Here is a 7,203-nt window from a genome sequence, read left to right as displayed (position 1 = left end):
GAAATTTACATATTAAAAAAAATTAAAAATTTTAGTAAGCCATGTTGAAAACTCCAGACGAAGAAGAAAGAATGAAAATCTATACTGTCCAACCGCGTCCTTCTTAACAGAACCTCAGAAATAGTTTAATTAATTAAAATAATAATTAGCCACAATGAACTAATTTTTTTCTAGGTAAAACTATAATATATTTTAAACAACTACATAGAATTTTATTTATATATTAAAATATTTTATGAATATTGATGGCCTATTCTATATTTCTATTTAATTAGTATTTTTACATTTTATATTGGTTGTATAAACTAATTTATATATTCCAGATCACAAAGTCAGAATAAGAGCACACCAGATTTACGTACCAAAACCGGTTTTGACCGTGGCCGCCTGGTGTCGGCTTATTCTGAATAGAGCATAGTATAACATATTGACTTGTTTCCAAATAAGTGATGCTGTGCATTTGATTCCTTATAATGTTAATACCTAACTTAACTTACCCTTTGTGATTATTTTTAAAGATCATATTTTAACGGTAACTTAAATTTTATTTTATTAAATGTATTTGATTGAATGTATAACAAATCTTGGTTTCTCAAGATAAATATTTTCACCCAAAATAAATAATGACATGCTTATTATTAATGCAGCATTTTTGTAGTGGAAAGTTGTTTGCTGTTAAATGTTATCAACTACTGTTCCAAGGGGTCTGGACTTACCCCTTAAAAATTTCTTGTTACGGCCTTGATCAGCTATCACATTGTGATATTAGATTGTTAACAGTCTTGTCTAAAAACTAGAAAATAATAGATTTTTATGAAACTGTCACAAAAAGCAAGCTTGTGAAAGGAGCAGCAAGTTAAAAACTAGTTATACAAGATAAATTAAACATAATTTAAAACAATACTAAACAGACATGCAAAATCCAAAGTTAAATATTAAATAATTACTAAATGCCAAGTTCAGTTTCATATAAAATATTTAAATCTAAATTATTTACTTAGTTTAAAAATATTTTTTTATTATAAAAATAAGTCGATACATCAATATTTAATTGTCTTAAGGAGGCTGCAGCAGGTTTTGTCAAAAGTCAAAACTAATGTATATTTGACCAATCTAAACATTAATTTTTTTCTTATATTGTTTTTCAATATATTTGAATTCCGCATCATAAAATAAATCTTAAGGGGGGTGGAGAGGGCTTCAGTCAATGAAAAAAAAAGTGACTTAGAACAAAAGCTAGACAAAACTGGAAGAATTTGGTTTGACAGATTTTAATTTTGAAAACGGATTATGATTGATCAACAAGTTTACTAGGGAATGATCGAGGCGATTTTGAATATTCCAATTATTGTTAGTGTCATAATAAATAATATAAATACAAAAATATAATATTTTTTCGATATTTTTATTCTTAGATATCACAGAGGAAAAAAAAAATTCAAAGTCGCCTCGATCATTTTCTAGTAAGCTTGTTGGTCAATCATAATCCGTTTTCAAAATTAAAATTAAAAGTTTTGTCTAGCTTATATAAAAATCACTTTTTTTTCATTTACTGCAGCCCCCTTACAAGAGACTAACATTATGTATTATGTACATAAAATATTTTTTTCGTCAGTTTCTTACTAACCGGTGTATTAATGTTTACTCCATGCCTTAATCTTGTGTTATAGTGATGTTTAGCTTAACAGTTTAGGTTTATAAGTATAAATATTTTTATAAAAACGCTATAAATATACAGGGTGTTTCTGAAATGGATGAGGTAACTAGTATAGGCGTACTCAGTGTGATGGCCCAATGAAGATTTTTTGAAATTTTTTTTCTATCTTCAAAATCTGGGTTTATACAAATTATTATTAGAACATTATCTTAAATGTAAAAATAAATGGTCTAGTTGTATTTTTTGCAAAATTCTCATACGAATCGAGGTATCACATCATTTTCGCGCTTGTCGCTCGTTTTTATAACGCTCGAATCGCCGAATAAAAAAAAAAATGAAAGTGGTACATCGATTTGTATGAGAACACTACAAGATAAACAGTGGTGATATATTTTATTTGTTGTTATTTAAAATACATGATTAATTAATGAATTATTTTTTTCTTTTTAATCACCTGAGTAACTAATTCGTATGTAAGTGTGTCACGACGAATAGGCTCTACATTTAAAAATGTTCACTTTGTTCGATTATACAATATGTGAACAACAAGTGATTAAAAATTGTATTTTATATAAAAAAAAAATGGTGTTTGTTATTCCATAGGAATCATCGAATATTATAGCTAGCAATTACTTTGAAAATATTATTCAGTGGTATTCTAAAGGCGATTAAACGAAATGCAGAGCCTTTTTGTCGTGTTAAATGTTCATATTAGGTACCTAACTATTTACTCAGGTTTTAGGAATAATGAAAAAAAAACTATTATAGGTCATGCACCTGTATGATTTTTACCACGAAAGGCGAATTATTTTTTGATATACGAGTTGTTACTGAATCGAAAAATTATTATGAACATTGGTTTTTAAACTTTTTTTTGTTGTTCGAAACATAATATTTGTTGATGTATTTTATATTGGTAATATTATATATTTAATATATTATATTATTACACTAGCTGCCCGACCTTCCTCCGGAAGAAATTATTTTTTATAATTTAATTTAAAAACATATGACTATTTTTTTGGCTATACAAATAATATAATGTAATTACATATTGTAGTTATTGTTATTGATAATTTCTGAAAATGATATATTCTACATTTTGAATTCAACCACTGGAGTGGTAAATTTTATTCTTTTTATTATAGAAAAGAGATAAGGTAGAAAAAAAATGTAACAATAAATTATTTGTTCAATGAATAATATGTATTTCAAATGGAAAAATTCAAGTGCAAACAAATAAATAAATAATTAATAATAATAATAACAATAATAAATAAACAAACAAACCGGTTTCCTTCGTCTTCAAAATCAAGTTAGACTCTTTTATATATATATTATATAGATTAACGGATATGTTACAGTAGTATTATGTAGGTACTGATAAATGATATGTAACTGATATGTAACGCAATAGCTACGACCAGGGACTGGAACCGTACCGAAATTGACCGGTTTTGGATCGAAATCTTTTGAAAATCTTGGGACTGAAGCCGGACTAGAACCCTTAAATACACTTTTTTAGGAACCGAAACCTATATCTTGATATAGAGGTTAAGTTGGTTTTTTTCGGTTCCAAAATCCAATATATATTTTATCTATAGTAGTAGGTATAACATAATTATAAAGTTAGGTATTACTACTTATTAGTAATAACACATCATTATAAAATCATAGATCTAGTTTCTAAGTTTCTCAATACCAAGCATTATGAATATGTGCACTACAGAATTGTCATAAAACAAATTCCAAAAATCCAAATTCTAATTTCCATGTAATCTATATTCTATAACAAGTCCGGTAACTATTATACCAGCGTTCAATTGTTATTGAATCGCAAATCGTAATTCGCAATAACTTATGTAGAATTTCTAAAAATAATAACAATTTGTACGTTTATCTGTGTTTCAAAGCACGGTTGTAGATATACGGTTGCATATCTTAAACCGTGTTTCAAAGTAAGTTGTCTCATAATATTGTTCCCTAACTAATATGCCTGCAGGGCTGCAATTATTATAATATTAAATACCTAATGTGGGTATCGTCTATTAGTTTAAAATTTAAATATTATTAACTAATTAAATAGGTATGTATAATGGATACTGAGTTATGTTTTAAACATAATAGTTATAATATTATATTTTAGATTTTGCTAGTCATATACAATATAGGTACCTACCTACGTATTATATGCCATTAATATTTTTTTAAATCTTACAATGTTTAGAATTTGATGGTATTCCATAAACATTAAACTGTCTGTAAATTATTGAATATAATAGTATATTTTTTATAGTTTTAGTGTTTATGATACCCAAACTCTGAAATTGGTACACTTAATTACAATTAGGTACCTAATACCTGCCGGCTGCCATTAAATAGAGGTTAGTATGTTAATTTTTTATACAGTACTTAATTGATAAAAATAAAATAAAAAGCTAAAGTCAAATATAAAGGGTTAAAACCGATATTAACCTAAACTGAAATTTTATATTTTTGAAAACCAAAACCACACCCGGAACCGTAATATTGGATTTTTGACAACCGAAGCCTAAACCCAAACCGATAAAATCATAAACGTTCCAGTCCCTGACTACGACTAATATTGTTTTGTAATTACACAACGCATTATTATACATTATGTACTGTGAATCAGCTTATCGGTGTTGATAAAATTAACGACAAATTAACGAATAGACCAAAAATCTTAAAATAGAACATTTATGATTAATTGATATAATTTCCCTTGAAATATGTCAGTGCCACAATATCTAAAACAACGCAATGTGGCAGTTTAATGTCCTCTATCATTTAATACCATTGAAAATATTACTGCTATAAATTCAGGGTTGGAACGTATAATACAGTACAGTATAAAACACGTATTATACGTGTGTATAAAACGTATAAAACGTACAGTATAAAACTACTTAGTTTTATACGTTTTATACTGTATAAAAGTTTTTTTTTTTTGCTGCATCGAACAGCTATTATCAAGTACCTATTCAAGTTATAATTAATTATTTACTATTTACTATTTAGTTCATCTTTAATCTTTATTCTGTATTAATAAACTACTCTAATATTAATATTTTATAATAACAAAAAAGACATTTGTGATAATTTTTTATATTAATAAAAATATATATATTTTTGTTATAACATATAATTCAAAAATAAATTTGTATTGTTTTTAATTTTATTCTAAATTTAAGGAAATTTAGTATGTCTTGGGCGTTAATTAGTTTTATACGTTTTATACGTGGAATATAATACGTGTAACGTATAAAACGTTTTATACACGTATATTACCAACCCTGGCTATAATGCTGCTATATATTGCTGTATTGCCATAATATACAATTATTCAATTTACTGCTATTGCAGTAACTCCGCCCTACATAATAGTTTCATAATACCTACTGCTATAGCAGTACTGTCCGTCAATGTGTTTTATGTAGATCGACTTGTTTCTGACTAGTTTTTTGTACTTAGCTGTCTATTAATTGTAATTACTAGTAATTAATTTTAAAATATTATACAGTACTTATAGCATTTTAAACTGCAGGGCTAAATCAAAAACAACAATGAAACGTTATGATCAAATGACTGTCTAACGTTATAAAGAATTTAAACGTTATTCAATTTGTTCGTCTAAACAAAACAAATTTAAAGGTTATTCAACTTATATGCGTTTACACGTTATTAATAATTAAACGTTATGAAAAATTTATTGTGTTACGTTTAAAAGTTATTTTTATTTGTGTAACATTACTCTACGTCTCTACTAGGCGTCTAGGCACTAGCTAGTAGTTCCAGTATACTTAGGTTAGGTACAACAAGGCACGGATCTAGAAATTAAAAAAGAAGGTGCTAGACCTAGACGAAAATAATATTTACTTCAAGTAGGTACATTTATTTTATTTTGATTAGGCACCTAGTATTTTAATTTTGAAATCACAGTCTTACAAAAAAAAGCATAATATAATATTCTATTATGTTATTCGATATTAATTTTTAATTATTATAGGTAATCTTTATCGTTTCTGTTTCTGTATCTGTTTCGTTATCCGTTATCAGATTTCAATCGTTTATCGTTAACTGATAATATATTATCCGCTATCCGTTTCATTCCCATAGACATATATAAACATATATTATATTGTTTATATATGTCTATGTTCATTCCTTAAAGGTTACCTATATGTTATCCGTTATCGATTTCAATAGTTTTTTGAATCGTTTAAACTTATTAAAGTTCTACTCGTAACGTTATTAAAACGTTTTGAATCCCTATTTTAAAGTCGATACAACAAAGGCAAAAGTTTAAAACATAGAGTCTCTTCGCCATGGTACACTTACATACATGATACAAATTATTTACTCAGGTGATTAAAAAAAGAACAAAAAATGACTATAGAATACTTGTATGGTTTTAAAATGAACATCAAATTATTATTTCACATATGTGTTATAACTGAATCAACAACTTATTATGAACATTCATTATTTACAGGACAGAATATTTTTGCCTGGGGTTTCTTTTTCCAAATTCCGATCTACACTTAGGAATTAAATACATATTAGTTTGTTTCGCTCTTGTACAATGCATATGATTAAATTTAAATTCTTGAATATCAAGGAAAATATATCTACATATACCCCGCTTAGATAATCTTAGATCCCTACTTTAATTTTTTTTGAATGTATAGCATTTTATATTTTCGAGTGACAACGATTGAAAATGGATTAAAAAGTTCCTCAGGAATTGCTAATACCTCAATTGTAATATAAAGACGATTTAGACATTGTCAACATTTATTTTTTATTTTTATAACGTTTATGTTCCTACAAACAAGTTAAATATGTCTTTGAATGGAAATAAAATAATCATTAAAATATTTATTTATTTTAAAGTTTTTGGCATAGAAACGCAGTGTACTTAAACTTTGAAGTTATAAAGAAAATGTTATTAAAATTCCCAATAGTTTTCAAAAGCGCATGGAAAAACCAACTTGTATTTAAGGAAAAACGGGAATTTTTATGCAAAATCGGTTTTCGAAAAAATGATAAAATAAAAGGGGGAAAATTCATGTTCACGTAACATTATTAGTCGCAAAATGGCGGCGTAGCATACCTAGTATCTATAGTGCCCTAGTTAAATTTTTTTTTTTTTTTTTTAATTTGAAAATTTAACCTGTCACCCGTATAGAATAATTAAAAGTATAACCTAAAATTATATTTAAAACTGTATTTTTCCAAGTTCAATATTATTTGTTAAATCATATTTTTCTTTGACTTCTTCAAAAACCTCTTGATACCATTCCTGTTTTTTGCATTTGTATGCATTTTAGAAAATCGAGAAGAGTGTTGAGGTAATTAACAATATGTTCAATTACATAATTTCGTATTACAAGAAACGAACGTTCATCAGATACATATGAATTATGTTTCTTTCTTCTCGATTGTTGACTTTTATCAAATATCAAATAATTCAATTTTATGCAGTTTAATAATATTTTTATCAAATTCTGGATTATAAGTTA

This window comes from Acyrthosiphon pisum, chromosome A3 (genome assembly GCF_005508785.2).
Source record: "Acyrthosiphon pisum isolate AL4f chromosome A3, pea_aphid_22Mar2018_4r6ur, whole genome shotgun sequence".
NCBI classification, from domain to species: Eukaryota; Metazoa; Arthropoda; class Insecta; order Hemiptera; family Aphididae; genus Acyrthosiphon; species Acyrthosiphon pisum.
This window is presented reverse-complemented; position numbering follows the sequence as displayed.